This window comes from Populus trichocarpa, chromosome 5 (assembly GCF_000002775.5).
Source record: "Populus trichocarpa isolate Nisqually-1 chromosome 5, P.trichocarpa_v4.1, whole genome shotgun sequence".
In the NCBI taxonomy this organism is placed as follows: domain Eukaryota; kingdom Viridiplantae; phylum Streptophyta; class Magnoliopsida; order Malpighiales; family Salicaceae; genus Populus; species Populus trichocarpa.
Genome location: NC_037289.2, coordinates 2,011,202 through 2,024,125, shown reverse-complemented (window position 1 = coordinate 2,024,125; position 12,924 = coordinate 2,011,202). Strand labels below are relative to the sequence as shown.

General features: G+C 33.4%; 1 protein-coding gene and 1 long non-coding RNA gene across 2 annotated transcripts in view; one reads left to right on the top strand and one right to left on the bottom strand.

Annotated features, from left to right (window-relative positions):
• The window catches only part of LOC18098713 (kinesin-like protein KIN-14S), a 120,756-nt gene that overhangs the window by 54,930 nt on the left and 52,902 nt on the right, over positions 1-12,924 (top strand). The window lies entirely within an intron of this gene.
• LOC18098762 (uncharacterized) lies at positions 9,101-12,817 on the bottom strand. Its single transcript, XR_002981960.2, has 3 exons — positions 12,413-12,817; positions 11,054-11,110; positions 9,101-9,334 (listed from the first exon to the last, which is right to left on the bottom strand). It is a non-coding gene; the product is annotated as an uncharacterized LOC18098762 (long non-coding RNA).

The window sequence follows — 12,924 nt, the reverse complement described above, 5'->3', positions numbered from 1 at the left end:
GAGAATCATGCTTAACGAGTTAACCCGAGTTTACTCGAATAGTTTTTTATGTTTTTTTAATTATTATTTTTTTCAATTTTATCTTCAACATTAAGTCGGTTGGAAATTGATTTTTATATAAAAAAATTATTTGTTTTCTATAGAGATATCAAGGTTGCAAGTTTTGATATTTTAACATTGGTGAAATCGAGTGATTTTTATTTTCTTTCTGGAAGGTTATCTTGGTCTCATAGCTCGGGTCCCGGATCCTTCAATATTGAATTTGCTTTTTATTGGTTTGTCCTCGTCTCATGACTTGAGTTGTTAGTTTGGCAGGTTAACCCAATTGACTTAGTTTGTTTGGTAGGTTTTATGATTTGTTTTGGTTTATTTTTTATTAAGTTATCTCAATCTCATGACCCGGGAATAGTGTTTAACGAGTTAACCCAAGTTGATTTAGCTTATTTTTTATGTCATTTTTAATTAAAATTTTTTATAAACTTCATCATTCAACATTGAGTCTGACAGGAGTGATTGATAATTGAGCTTCATAACTTGTTTTAATTTGCTCTTTATGAGGTTATTGATTAGTACTTAAAAGTGCATTCTCATTAAGGCTTTATATCATCGTATTGCACTAAAGTATCGTTAAATTCCCTAACGAAAACATGTTTTATAATAACAAGTCTGATAATATAATATATCTTTAATTTATGGTAAATGCTTGTTTTGAATGCAGGTATATCTCACAATTCAAAAGATTGATTAATGTGATTAACTATTGAAAGTGAAGAGACAAAAAGAGAACTAGACTAAGAGAAGAGATGCTGGTTCAATTCTAAACTGGAACACCATTCGGTTATTTGATCATAACTGGAGTTGTAGAACTCGGATTTAGGTCCACTTTATATGGATGGAAAGATAAGACATAGACCTAAAACTTTCATGAAGGGTCCAAGACTCAATTCTGCCGTTATCAAGTTCAAATCTTAGAAACAACGGAGAAGTCAGAACCTGTCCTGCAGCTCAAACACTGTTCGGTTTTCAGCTCATATCTTGAGTTCTAGAAGTTCAAATGAGCTCTGGTTTTTTTTGCTGGAAAGCTGAGACAATTTCCCACAGCTTTCATGGAACAAAGGGCTCAAATTCTGATGTTAGCAATGACATTTTGGCCAGCCAACAATATCAAAAATCTGCCAACAATTTCAAGAACCAGCAGCCAACAATGTCAAAAACCAGCCACCAAATCAATGGTTGGCCACCAACTATTTCCTTAGTCCACCAAGCAATAGTTCCACATCTTAGCCTATAAAAGGAGACATTTGCCATGTATTTAGTCATCTTGGTTTTCTGATCAAGATCATGTTCTTGCTTTCTTTCTTTATATCTTTGTAATGTTCAAGTTTTCTTTCATGTTATATTAATCTCTTGTTTATGTTTTTTTCATTTCCTTTCATATACTTAGTTAACTTATATCATAATCATGTTCTTATATTGTTTATTTATGTTTTTCTTCTTCATTATGTTTAGCTAAGTTAATTATGTCAAGGTGAAAAGGTTTTACTAATGTAGTTAGAATAGGTATAATATAAACTCAACATGAACTTTAATGTTTATATCCAAGATAAATTGTTATTAGCATGTCTTATCTTTTTATCTTACTAATTCTTAATACCTTGCTTGTTAAATGGTTAATCTAGATTTATATTGTATAACACTTGGTACATCGAATGCTTGATCCTTCATAGTTTTCGGCCGACATCGTTGTTATGATAGGAACTTGATTTGTTGTTAACATAAGCCAGCAACATGAATGCCTGATGATATTTATAAGTATGGTGTTACTTAGACAAGATAATTAATATGATCATGTTAATACTTTATAATGAGCCATTAATGATAAATCATCCGATTAGAACCTCCTTTGTGTGTGGTTTCTAGTTGAGTAATAAAAAGGGTTTATATTATATTTATTTGAAATACCATTAGTGAATCCTCTAACCTTGACATTTGTTTTATCATTGTTTAATCCTTACATCAATATCACATCCCAAAACTCTCTTCAACTCCTTTTCTGTTATTATTCTCTTCAAATCTGTCTTTATTTGTAATTTATATAATTAACTTCTCTGTGGTTCGACCCCAGTCTTGCCGGGTTATTTATTACTTCGACACTCCTGCACTTGGGAGAAGACATCAATCTTTTGGTCGTGTCAAGTTTTTGGCGCCGTTGCCGGGGAGGTAAGTATTGTATAAATTTTATATTTCTTTTATTTTCTTTTGTTTTTTTTACTTTTATTTGTTTTTCTAATTTTGTTCCTTTTCCTTTTCCTTTTCTTTTTCTTTTCTTTTGCACTTGCATGAGAGTTTGGACACGTACATTAAGTGGTAGACTTTCTAGGAAATCCTCATTTTCTTTAGAAAACATGGCCGAAGAAGATAACCAGTCAATTCATAATGAGAATAATGAGAATAATCATGTGAGAACACTTAGAGATCACATGAATCCAACAAGAACAAGTGCACCATCATGTATTGTTTTTCCTCCTGATGCTTCTCATTTTAATTTTAAGCCAGGTATTATTCAACTTTTACCCACTTTTCATGGCTTAGAATTAGAAAATCCATATTTGCATTTAAGAGAATTTGAAGAAGTTTGTAACACCTATAATGACTTAAATTGTAGCATGAACACCATCAGATTAAAGCTTTTTCCTTTTTCATTAAAAGATAAAGCTAAAACATGGCTACAAAATATTAGGTCAGCATCCATTCGTGCTTGGGATGAAATGCAACAACAATTTTTAAAGAAGTTTTTTCCGTCTCACAGAACAAACTCTTTCAAAAGGCAAATCACCACTTTCACTCAAAAACTAGGAGAAACATTTTACAAGTGTTGGGATAGATATAAAGACTTGCTTAATACCTGTCCTCATCATGGTTTTGAAACATGGAGATTGGTTTCACAATTTTATGAAGGGTTAACACCTAAAGATAGGCAAATGGTGGAATTGATGTGCAATGGAACTTTTGAAGATAAAGACCCTGATGAAGCAATGGAGTACCTAGACTTGCTAGCTGAAAATGCTCAGAATTAGGACACCACAGGTACGTGTGAGGTACCAAGTAAAACTCAACCTCATACATCTAATGGAGGCATGTACAACCTTAGGGAAGATCATGACCTCCAAGCCAAATTTGCATCTTTAGCTAGAAAAGTTGAGGCACTAGAATTAAAAAAGAGTGGTCAAATAAAATTTGTTCAAGAAATTGTGTGTCAAATTTGTGAAACTAATGAACACTCAACCAATGATTGTCCAACTTTGCCTTCTTTTAAGGAATGTTTCCATGAACATGCCAATGCTTTAAACAGTTTTCAATGGCAAAATCATGATCCATACTCACAAACGTACAACCCTGGTTGGAGAGAACACCCAAATTTCAATTGGAAGAGTGGTAACAATAATGCACAAACTTCACAACCACCATTTCAAGCACATCATAATTTTCAAAGTTCTCATGGGTATGCATCTCCTTGTGTTCCCCCTCCTGAAAGAAATCTTGAGGACACTTTATATGCATTCATTGAAAAGCAAGAGACAATCAACACTCAACTTGCTCAAAGCATGAAAGATTTTAAAGATACTCTTGCAAAATTCACATCTGCTCTCAATTTTCATGAGAAAGGTAAGTTCTCATCTCAACCACAGCAAAATCCCAAAGGGCAATACAATTCAAATGCAAGTAGCTCTGGAAGCCAACACATGGATCAAGTCAAATCAGTCATTACTCTCCACGGTGGTAAGGTTATTGAAAAACCAATTCTTGAACCTTGTGAGAAAGATGATGAGTCAATCTCTGAGGGTAAGGAAGGGGTTAAACCTGAATATTGCAAAGAAAAGACTGATTCCCCACCAGTACTTCCATTTCCTCATGCCATGACCAAGCAAAAAGAAGTCAATCACGATTCTGAAATTTTTGAAACTTTCAAACAAGAAGAAATCGAGGATGAAAAAGGCACCGAAAATGTTGTCGTGGATTATTTGTCAAAATTGACAATAGATTCGACATCTGACATCACACCAATTGAGAAATACTATCCTGGTCAATCCTTACTTTCTCGTAGTCCAATGCCTTGGTTTGCTAATCATATCAATTTTCTTGCAACAGGAGATTTGCCAACTCACTGGAGTACCAAAGACAAAGGAAAGTTTTTTAGCAACGTGCAGAAATTTTATTAGGATGACCCTTACTTATTCAAATATTGTCCCGATAAAATATTTCGAAGATGCATTTCCGACAATGAGGTAAGTAGTGTCATTAAATTTTGTCATTCTGAAACATATGGGGGTCATTTCTCACCAAAGAAGACAGCTGCAAAAATCTTACAAAGTGGATTTTATTGGCCCACCATGTTCAAAGACTCACATGCATTCTGCAAAACCTGTGAAAAATGTCAAAAGGTGGGATTTATTTCAAAGCATCGAGAGTCTTTAGTTAATCTTCTATTGACTCTTAAGTCTCATCATAGTGGAGATATGCATCGTACAATTCATGATTTATAGCCTCATTTTCATAAAGCACATGATCGACTTAGTCTTGGGAATCTGACTAAAAAAGACCCTGTTTGTCAGTTTTTAAGAAAACTGGATGGGAAGCCTATCCCCGACCCATAGAGGGCGTTTAAGCCATTCTTGGACGTAAAACCAAGGGAAGATGTGAGCCACAATCACAGCTACTTGTACATACACATGCTTTAAAAAAAATTAATAAAAAAAATAAAAAAATAAAAAAAATAAAGAGAGAGAGAGAGAGAAAGTGAGACTCCAGCTAGCCTACATATAGGTGGTATGATTGCATTTTCAATTTCTCATCTATAAAATCTTCTCTTCCTTCCCATCATTTCTACTCTACCCATTCGTTTAATAGATATAGAAGTGTGTAGAAATGGCCAGTTCCTCTGTTCCTAAAATAAAAAAATATTTGTGTTTTTTGTGGATCCAATCCTGGGAAAGAAAAAGAGTTTATAGAATCAGCAAATCATCTTGGTCGGGTACTAGCTGAGAGAAAGATTCATTTAGTGTATAGGGGAGGCAGCCTTGGGTTAATGGGGAGTGTTTCAATAGCTGCATTTTTAGGAGGCAGTCAAGTTTTGGGGGTCGTCCCCAAAGCTTTAGCCGAAGGGGACATCATTGGAAAAACAGTTGGAGAGAAACTACAGGTCTCCACAATGTCTAAACGACTATCTATAATGTTTAACCATGATGACGCCTTTATTGCTTTACCAGGTGGTTTGGGAATTTTAGAAGAGATATTTCATATTTCATCTTGGGCTCAGCTGAACATTCACCAGAAACCTATAGGTTTGCTAAATGTTAATGGTTTTTCTAATACTTTACTGTCTTTTCTTGATCATGCTGTGGAACAACAATTTCTAACATTTTCAGCGCGACAAATCCTCATCTCTGCTACTACTGCTGAACAATTGATTGATGAACTTCAATCTTTCATCCCTGTAGTTGATTCCTCTATGAGTCGACTCAATTGGTCAATCACGGAACGCCGTAAAAAGCTTAGATTGGATTTGAGCCTTAGTTTGTGACATATTGTGTCTTTTGGTTTTATTAATAGCATAATATTTGTGTTTTGTGCTTTCTTATATTTGTTTAAAGTGTGTTTCAGGATTGTCAGTAGTTGCTGTTTCAGGTGATGTCTTCTATACTCTATCTTTCTGCCTTAGAACATTGAGGACAATGTCTCGTTTTGGTTGGGGGGAGAGGGTAATAGTTGATATTTAAAAAAAAAAATTAACTAACTGTGTTTTCTATTATTACAACCATTTGCAAACCTGTTGTTACTTGGATGGCAGAGTAAAGGATGAACTTTAATGACTCTTGAGACGCATCTTAGTAAACATTCTTAACAAGGTCTATTATAATACTTCTTGAAATATTCAGATTTACAAACTCTCGCATTGTTATCACTTAATTCTGCTCATATACTCATTTAACAAGTATTCTTAAACCTTCATTTTCACACACACACTTTAACATATGAGGGTTGCATATTGGATTATTACATTATTTATGTTCTTTTGTTAATGGTAACAACTAAGGGAAAGGGATAGTATATATATATATAAAACAACAAAAAAAATCTCGCGAAAAAAAAAACAAACAAATAAATAAAAAGTAGATAAGTTTGGTTTCGTAGCCTCCTTGACTTAAGCAATTAAGCCCGAAGGGGTGTTTTAACACCTAGTATCCTAAAGTCAACTGACTTGGGAGCTATTGGCCCAGTGCTTGTTACATGGGTTAAGGAGAAAAGCTTAAGGGAATCAAACATTGCACTATCTACGTGTCAGTATCTGCAACCCGAGTTACTAAGCTCGTAGGGGTGTCTCAACACCTGATGCCCTAAGACCAACTGGTCTGGGAGTCATTAGCTAAAAGCTCGTTACATGGGTTCAAGATACATTGTATTATAAATTCTTGCTTTCAAAAAAAAAAAAAGATAATAATCCCAACCCAAGGAAGTTAACCTTAAACATTGGAACAAAATTTTGTTTTCTTCCATGAAAAGCTCCATAGCTATGTTTTGATTTATTGAGCACAAAAGGAAGGTTTATTAATATCTTGTTTAAGAAGTATGAAGCAGATATATAAATTTAATGAGAGTTTGCTTATTTGGATAGATTAATAGAAGTTAAATGATGAATACCTTGCTTTGTGGAACTTGCAAATTGTTTTTGTATTTTAACGCTTTGATTACTAGGGACTAGTAATAAGCTGGTTGGGGGGTGTGATTAGTACTTAAAAGTGCATTCTCATTAAGGCTTTATATCATCGTATTACACTAAAGTATCGTTAAATTCCCTAACGAAAGCATGTTTTATAATAACAAGTCTGATAATATAATATATCTTTAATTTATAGTAAATGCTTGTTTTGAATGCAGGTATATCTCACAATTCAAAAGATTGATTAATGTGATTAACTATTGAAAGTGAAGAGACAAAAAGAGAACTAGGCTAAGAGAAGAGATGCTGGTTCAATTCTAAACTGGAACACCATTCTGTTATTTGATCATAACTAGAGTTGTAGAACTCGGATTTAGGTCCACTTTATATGGATGGAAAGATAAGACATAGACCTAAAACTTTCATGAAGGGTCCAAGACTCAATTCTGCCGTTATCAAGTTCAAATCTTAGAAACAACGGAGAAGTCAGAACCTGTCCTGCAGCTCAAACACTGTTCGGTTTTCAGCTCATATCTTGAGTTCTAGAAGTTCAAATGAGCTCTGGTTTTTTTTGCTGGAAAGCTGAGACAATTGCCCACAGCTTTCATGGAACAAAGGGCTCAAATTCTGATGTTAGCAATGACGTTTTGGCCAGCCAACAATATCAAAAATCTGCCAACAATTTCAAGAACCAGCAGCCAACAATGTCAAAAACCAGCCACCAAATCAATGGTTGGCCACCAACTATTTCCTTAGTCCACCAAGCAATAGTTCCACATCTTAGCCTATAAAAGGAGACATTTGCCATGTATTTAGTCATCTTGGTTTTCTGATCAAGATCATGTTCTTGCTTTCTTTCTTTATATCTTTGTAATGTTCAAGTTTTCTTTCATGTTATATTAATCTCTTGTTTATGTTTTTTCATTTCCTTTCATATACTTAGTTAACTTATATCATAATCATGTTCTTATATTGTTTATTTATGTTTTTCTTCTTCATTATGTTTAGCTAAGTTAATTATGTCAAGGTGAAAAGGTTTTACTAATGGTGTTAGAATAGGTATAATATAAACTCAACATGGACTTTAATGTTTATATCCAAGATAAATTGTTATTAGCATGTCTTATCTTTTTATCTTACTAATTCTTAATACCTTGCTTGTTAAATGGTTAATCTAGATTTATGTTGTATAACACTTGGTACATCGAATGCTTGATCCTTCATAGTTTTCGGCCGACATCGTTGTTATGATAGGAACTTGATTTGTTGTTAACATAAGCCAGCAACATGAATGCCTGATGATATTTATAAGTATGGTGTTACTTAGACAAGATAATTAATATGATCATGTTAATACTTTATAATGAGCCATTAATGATAAATCATCCGATTAGAACCTCCTTTGTGTGTGGTTTCTAGTTGAGTAATAAAAAGGGTTTATATTATATTTATTTGAAATACCATTAGTGAATCCTCTAACCTTGACATTTGTTTTATCATTGTTTAATCCTTACATCAATATCACATCCCAAAACTCTCTTCAACTCCTTTTCTGTTATTATTCTCTTCAAATCTGTCTTTATTTGTAATTTATATAATTAACCTCTCTGTGGTTCGACCCCGGTCTTGCCGGGTTATTTATTACTTCGACACTCCTGCACTTGGGAGAAGACATCAATCTTTTGGTCGTGTCAGTTATCTAAGTCTTATGATTAAAGTCATAGATTTGGCAAGTTAATCTAAATTAAATCAGGTTATTTTTTTTATATTCTTTCTATTATATTATCTCGATATGATACCCCGGGTCAAGGGTTTTGTTGATTGTCTCGGGTTGTTTTTTATCTTGTTTTTTTAATCTCATCATTCAACATTATGTTGATTGGTGATTGAAATCTGTAATTTGTTTAGATTTATTTTTCATTGTGTTATCTCGGTCTTATGACCCGGGTCGTGAATTTGACAGGTTAACCCAAATATTGTTTTAAAGTCTTTTTTTAATTGATTTTTCTTTTCAATTTCATCCTTTAACATTGAGTGAATTAGGAGTTCAACTTAATAATTTACTTAATTTGATTTCCTTTCTACACGGTTGTGGTTTACTTCTTATGTCTTATCATTAACTTGTTCTTGCATTGATTTTGCAGTGTCTTTGTAACAACCCCGATTTTTCTACATTCTTTTTCGCGATATATTGGAAATTTTCAAGTAATATTTTTTTTTTGATATACAGGTTCCACCAAAATTTCTACCAAAATTTCGGTAGAGTCTCCCCTATACTGGTAGGTCCCAAGTTATCGACATATACCCTGTTTACACTTCTAATATCTCACATCTCATAACTCAAAATTACGACCCAATCATCCTGGGTCTCAACCCAACTCATTATCATCAACACAACACATCTTATTCAATAACATCATATAATATAGTTCAAATGAAAGATTCAATTTCAACCATAAATATGCATGGTCAAATAGGTACTAAGAGTTTAAACCATTAGAGTAAAGACATACATTCAAATTTACGGATTAATATTACATCTCAAGTTTTATAATTTACATAGTCAAAGCAAAAGATATCTAAACTAGCATTACCCTTGACGCGACCCTGATGGATCTGAAAATAGAAATTAACATGTACACATAAATATAAAAGATAGTAACAAGCAATAACAATGGCAGACAATAATCTCTATGGAATTTCTTTTGATATATAAAATTAGGCATAAACCTCTTTTACAACATATATTTTCGATCTATTACCAATATCCATCTAATATCCTATCTCATTTGCCAAGAATAATTCCATCTTGGAAATCTCAACACAACTCAACGGTTTGCGAACACCATCTCTTTACAAATCAATTCTCACTTGATACCAAGATATTCCTCTCTTGGTATTATTAACTTATCTCATTCTTTTGGAATAACTAATCAATATTTTCCTTTTTCTGAAACTGTTGCTAAAAGGTAATCGCTGCAACTAATAAATCTCATTAGTATTATTAGTCTTCTAATATTGGGCTAGACTAATCAATTTAAGAAATACCGGCACCGATGAAACTTCATCGATACCATTAGCAATCCAAACCTGGATGGCTAATCAATGCCATTTGATTCTTCCATTCGTACCGAACCCCTTTTATTTTTCTTATTAACATCATATACATTGTAACCACGGTTGCCAAGTATCATTTGCACACAATCTTAGTTATCGACTCTACGGTCACTAAGCATCCTTCACATAACCTTCATCACCCTCATCACAGTGCCAAGTATCAATTTATGCCCTTAGCCACCATCATTATGGTGTTAAGTATCATTGTAATGTATCCTTAGCCACCAGCACTATGATAACCAATTATCTATCAATTCCTCTCCAATCTCCAAGTCATTGTGTTTACCCAATAACCACATTAATTAATTTACTCAATATATTCGTCATATATTAATTATTTTACTCATAACATTTAGAATTTACTATTTCTAACTTCAATCAATTAATTCACATAATCTTTTTAAAACTTAACTATCCGGCTAACTCATCTCGATTGTCAATAATTCCGGTAATTTCATATAATTACCCACACTTTTGGTTAACCTTCCTCGGTTACCAATACATCTGGTAATTCCATACGAATTATTCAGCCTCTAGCTAACTTCTTTTGTTAGTCAATCAATCCTGTAATTCCATACGAATTACCCCATATCCAGTTAACTTTCTTGTTAACCAATAAACCCGGTAATTCTCTTAATTGTCCAAGAAATCTGGCTAACCCATCTTGGTTGCCAAAGTCAATCCGGTAATTCCATACGTATTACCCATCATCTAGCTAACCTCTTTTGTTAGCCAATCAATCTGGTAATTCCATACGAATTACCCATCATCCAACTAACCTCCGGATTGCCCATCATCCAACTAACCTCTTTTGTTAGCCAATCATCAATCCGGTAATTCCATACGAATTACCCATCATCCAGCTAACCTCTTTTGTTAGCCAATCAATCCGGTAATTCCATACGAATAACCCCATATCCAGTTAACTTCCTTGTTAACCAATAAACCCGGTAATTCTCTTAATTACCCAAGAAATCTGGCTAACCCATCTTGGTTGCCACAATCAATCCGGTAATTCCATACGAATTACCCAGCACCCGGCTAACCTCTTTTGTTAGCCAAATAATTTCGGTAATTTCTCTTAAATTACAAATAATTCTCATTTGTAATAATCACTCAACTTATTTATTTGCTTCATTCTTTTAACATCAATTAAACACACAACACAAATATTTAAGAAAAACTAATAATTACAAAATAAGGTGATGAATCACCTACCTAGAATAGGTGCACATGCTGCCACTCCATGCAATTGTCCAGTCCCCACAGCTTTCCCTGTACCACCAGGGATTCAATTTTTTATCAACAATACAACCAACATCACATCTGCATTTAATTCTCATTCAACTAGTATTCTCAAACTAATCACAAGGAATTTTCTTTAAGATCTCATACTTTTACTCATTTTAATGTTTATATTCATTCTTATAATTTTGTTATCAAAACCATCACTCAGCAGCAATTCCAAGCAACGATTAAAAATTATCTAATTCCGATCAATTAAGCTTAACTAACCCAGAACACTATCTAGTGTCTTAATCATAACTAAAGTTGTAAAACTCAGTTTTGGGCGTGATTTATCTCTATGGAAGGCTAAACATAGAGATACAACTTTTATGAAGAAACCAACTCCAAATTATTTTGTTTTAAGACTCAAAATCAACAATCACAACAGCCCCTTCTTTATAACTAAAATTTTGGACAACGAGGATTTTTATTCCTTGGAAATCCTCTTCAACTTCCAACTTATTTTCATGCAAAAGCAACATATCTAAGGTCATTTGGCATCATTAAATCACAAATCCAAACCAATTCTAAAGCAAAACATTCAAACAATTTCCCTACCTCTACAATATAGCAAGATTAGACCAAAATAAAGAAACTCATTCCTTTTGAGATTTCTCCTATTATCATTATTAATACAACAATGATGAACTATTCATTTTCTTTTGCTTTCTCCTCATGCGATTAAACATATGCGGCAAACCTTAACAATTAATATTCTCATATCATTATCACGACAATAATTTCACCCTACTAATTGGGATCCATGACAACCTTCATTAACTAACTATTTGCTAAAAACACTTATGACTAGCTTTAAATATGTTTTATTTTTCAAATTTCTTTCATTTCAATTTCTTCATGGTTCCACCCCATTTATATCCACACAAACAACAAGTTAGCTTTCTATTCAATCAACATGTTTTATTCAATCAACATGTTCATATAGCAATGTTCCTTACTATTCTTACACAATAATCATCCTTCCCCTCATATAAAAAAATACACATTTAATCTATAATAATACTAAAAACAAGAACATATTTTACCATTACATCTTCCATAAAACCTACACCCACACAATTTTAATTTCATCAAAACATGTATTTAATCAAGCTTACTACATTTTGCCAAAACTAGCAATAGATTCAAAAGGAAATAAGTCATCAACCTCTGATTATTGTTTCAAACCCAACGGTCAGACTACATATCATAGAGTTGTGCATAATATATCTTAAAAGTATAATGATCCAACGGTTAAATCTCCCTAGATCTGAAGAAAACCGAGTTTACCTGAAAATGGACGAGCTACTGTTCAACATGCACGAAACCTTGCCGGAGATATAGTTTCCGATCTCAACCGTCCAGAATTAAGATAACATCTAGGCTCACCACATATCCAAAATTGAGCATGATCCAACGGTGGACGAGAGAGAAATATCGGCCGGGGACCAAACTGCCCTACAGGTGCATTTCCTTTTTGTTTTCCAGGAAATTCCAGATGATGATTTATGTCAAACGGATTGTGTTCCTTACAATCGCTCCGGTCAGTTAGTAGAGGAGTGTAGGGAGAACAACGTATCCAAAAATCCGAATGATCCAACGGTGGATTCAAGAGATATGGCCACCGGAGCATTATTGGTTTTCTCCAAAATCTGCAGCTCTCTCCCCTTATCCACTTTTCTCTATCTTTTTTCTTTTCTTTTTTTTAAACTGGTGGACTCTTTGCAGTTTTATAGGCACCTTTTTTCATAATTACAATTTTATCCATCTTTCATGCTTTTATGTGTTTTATTTTATTTTTC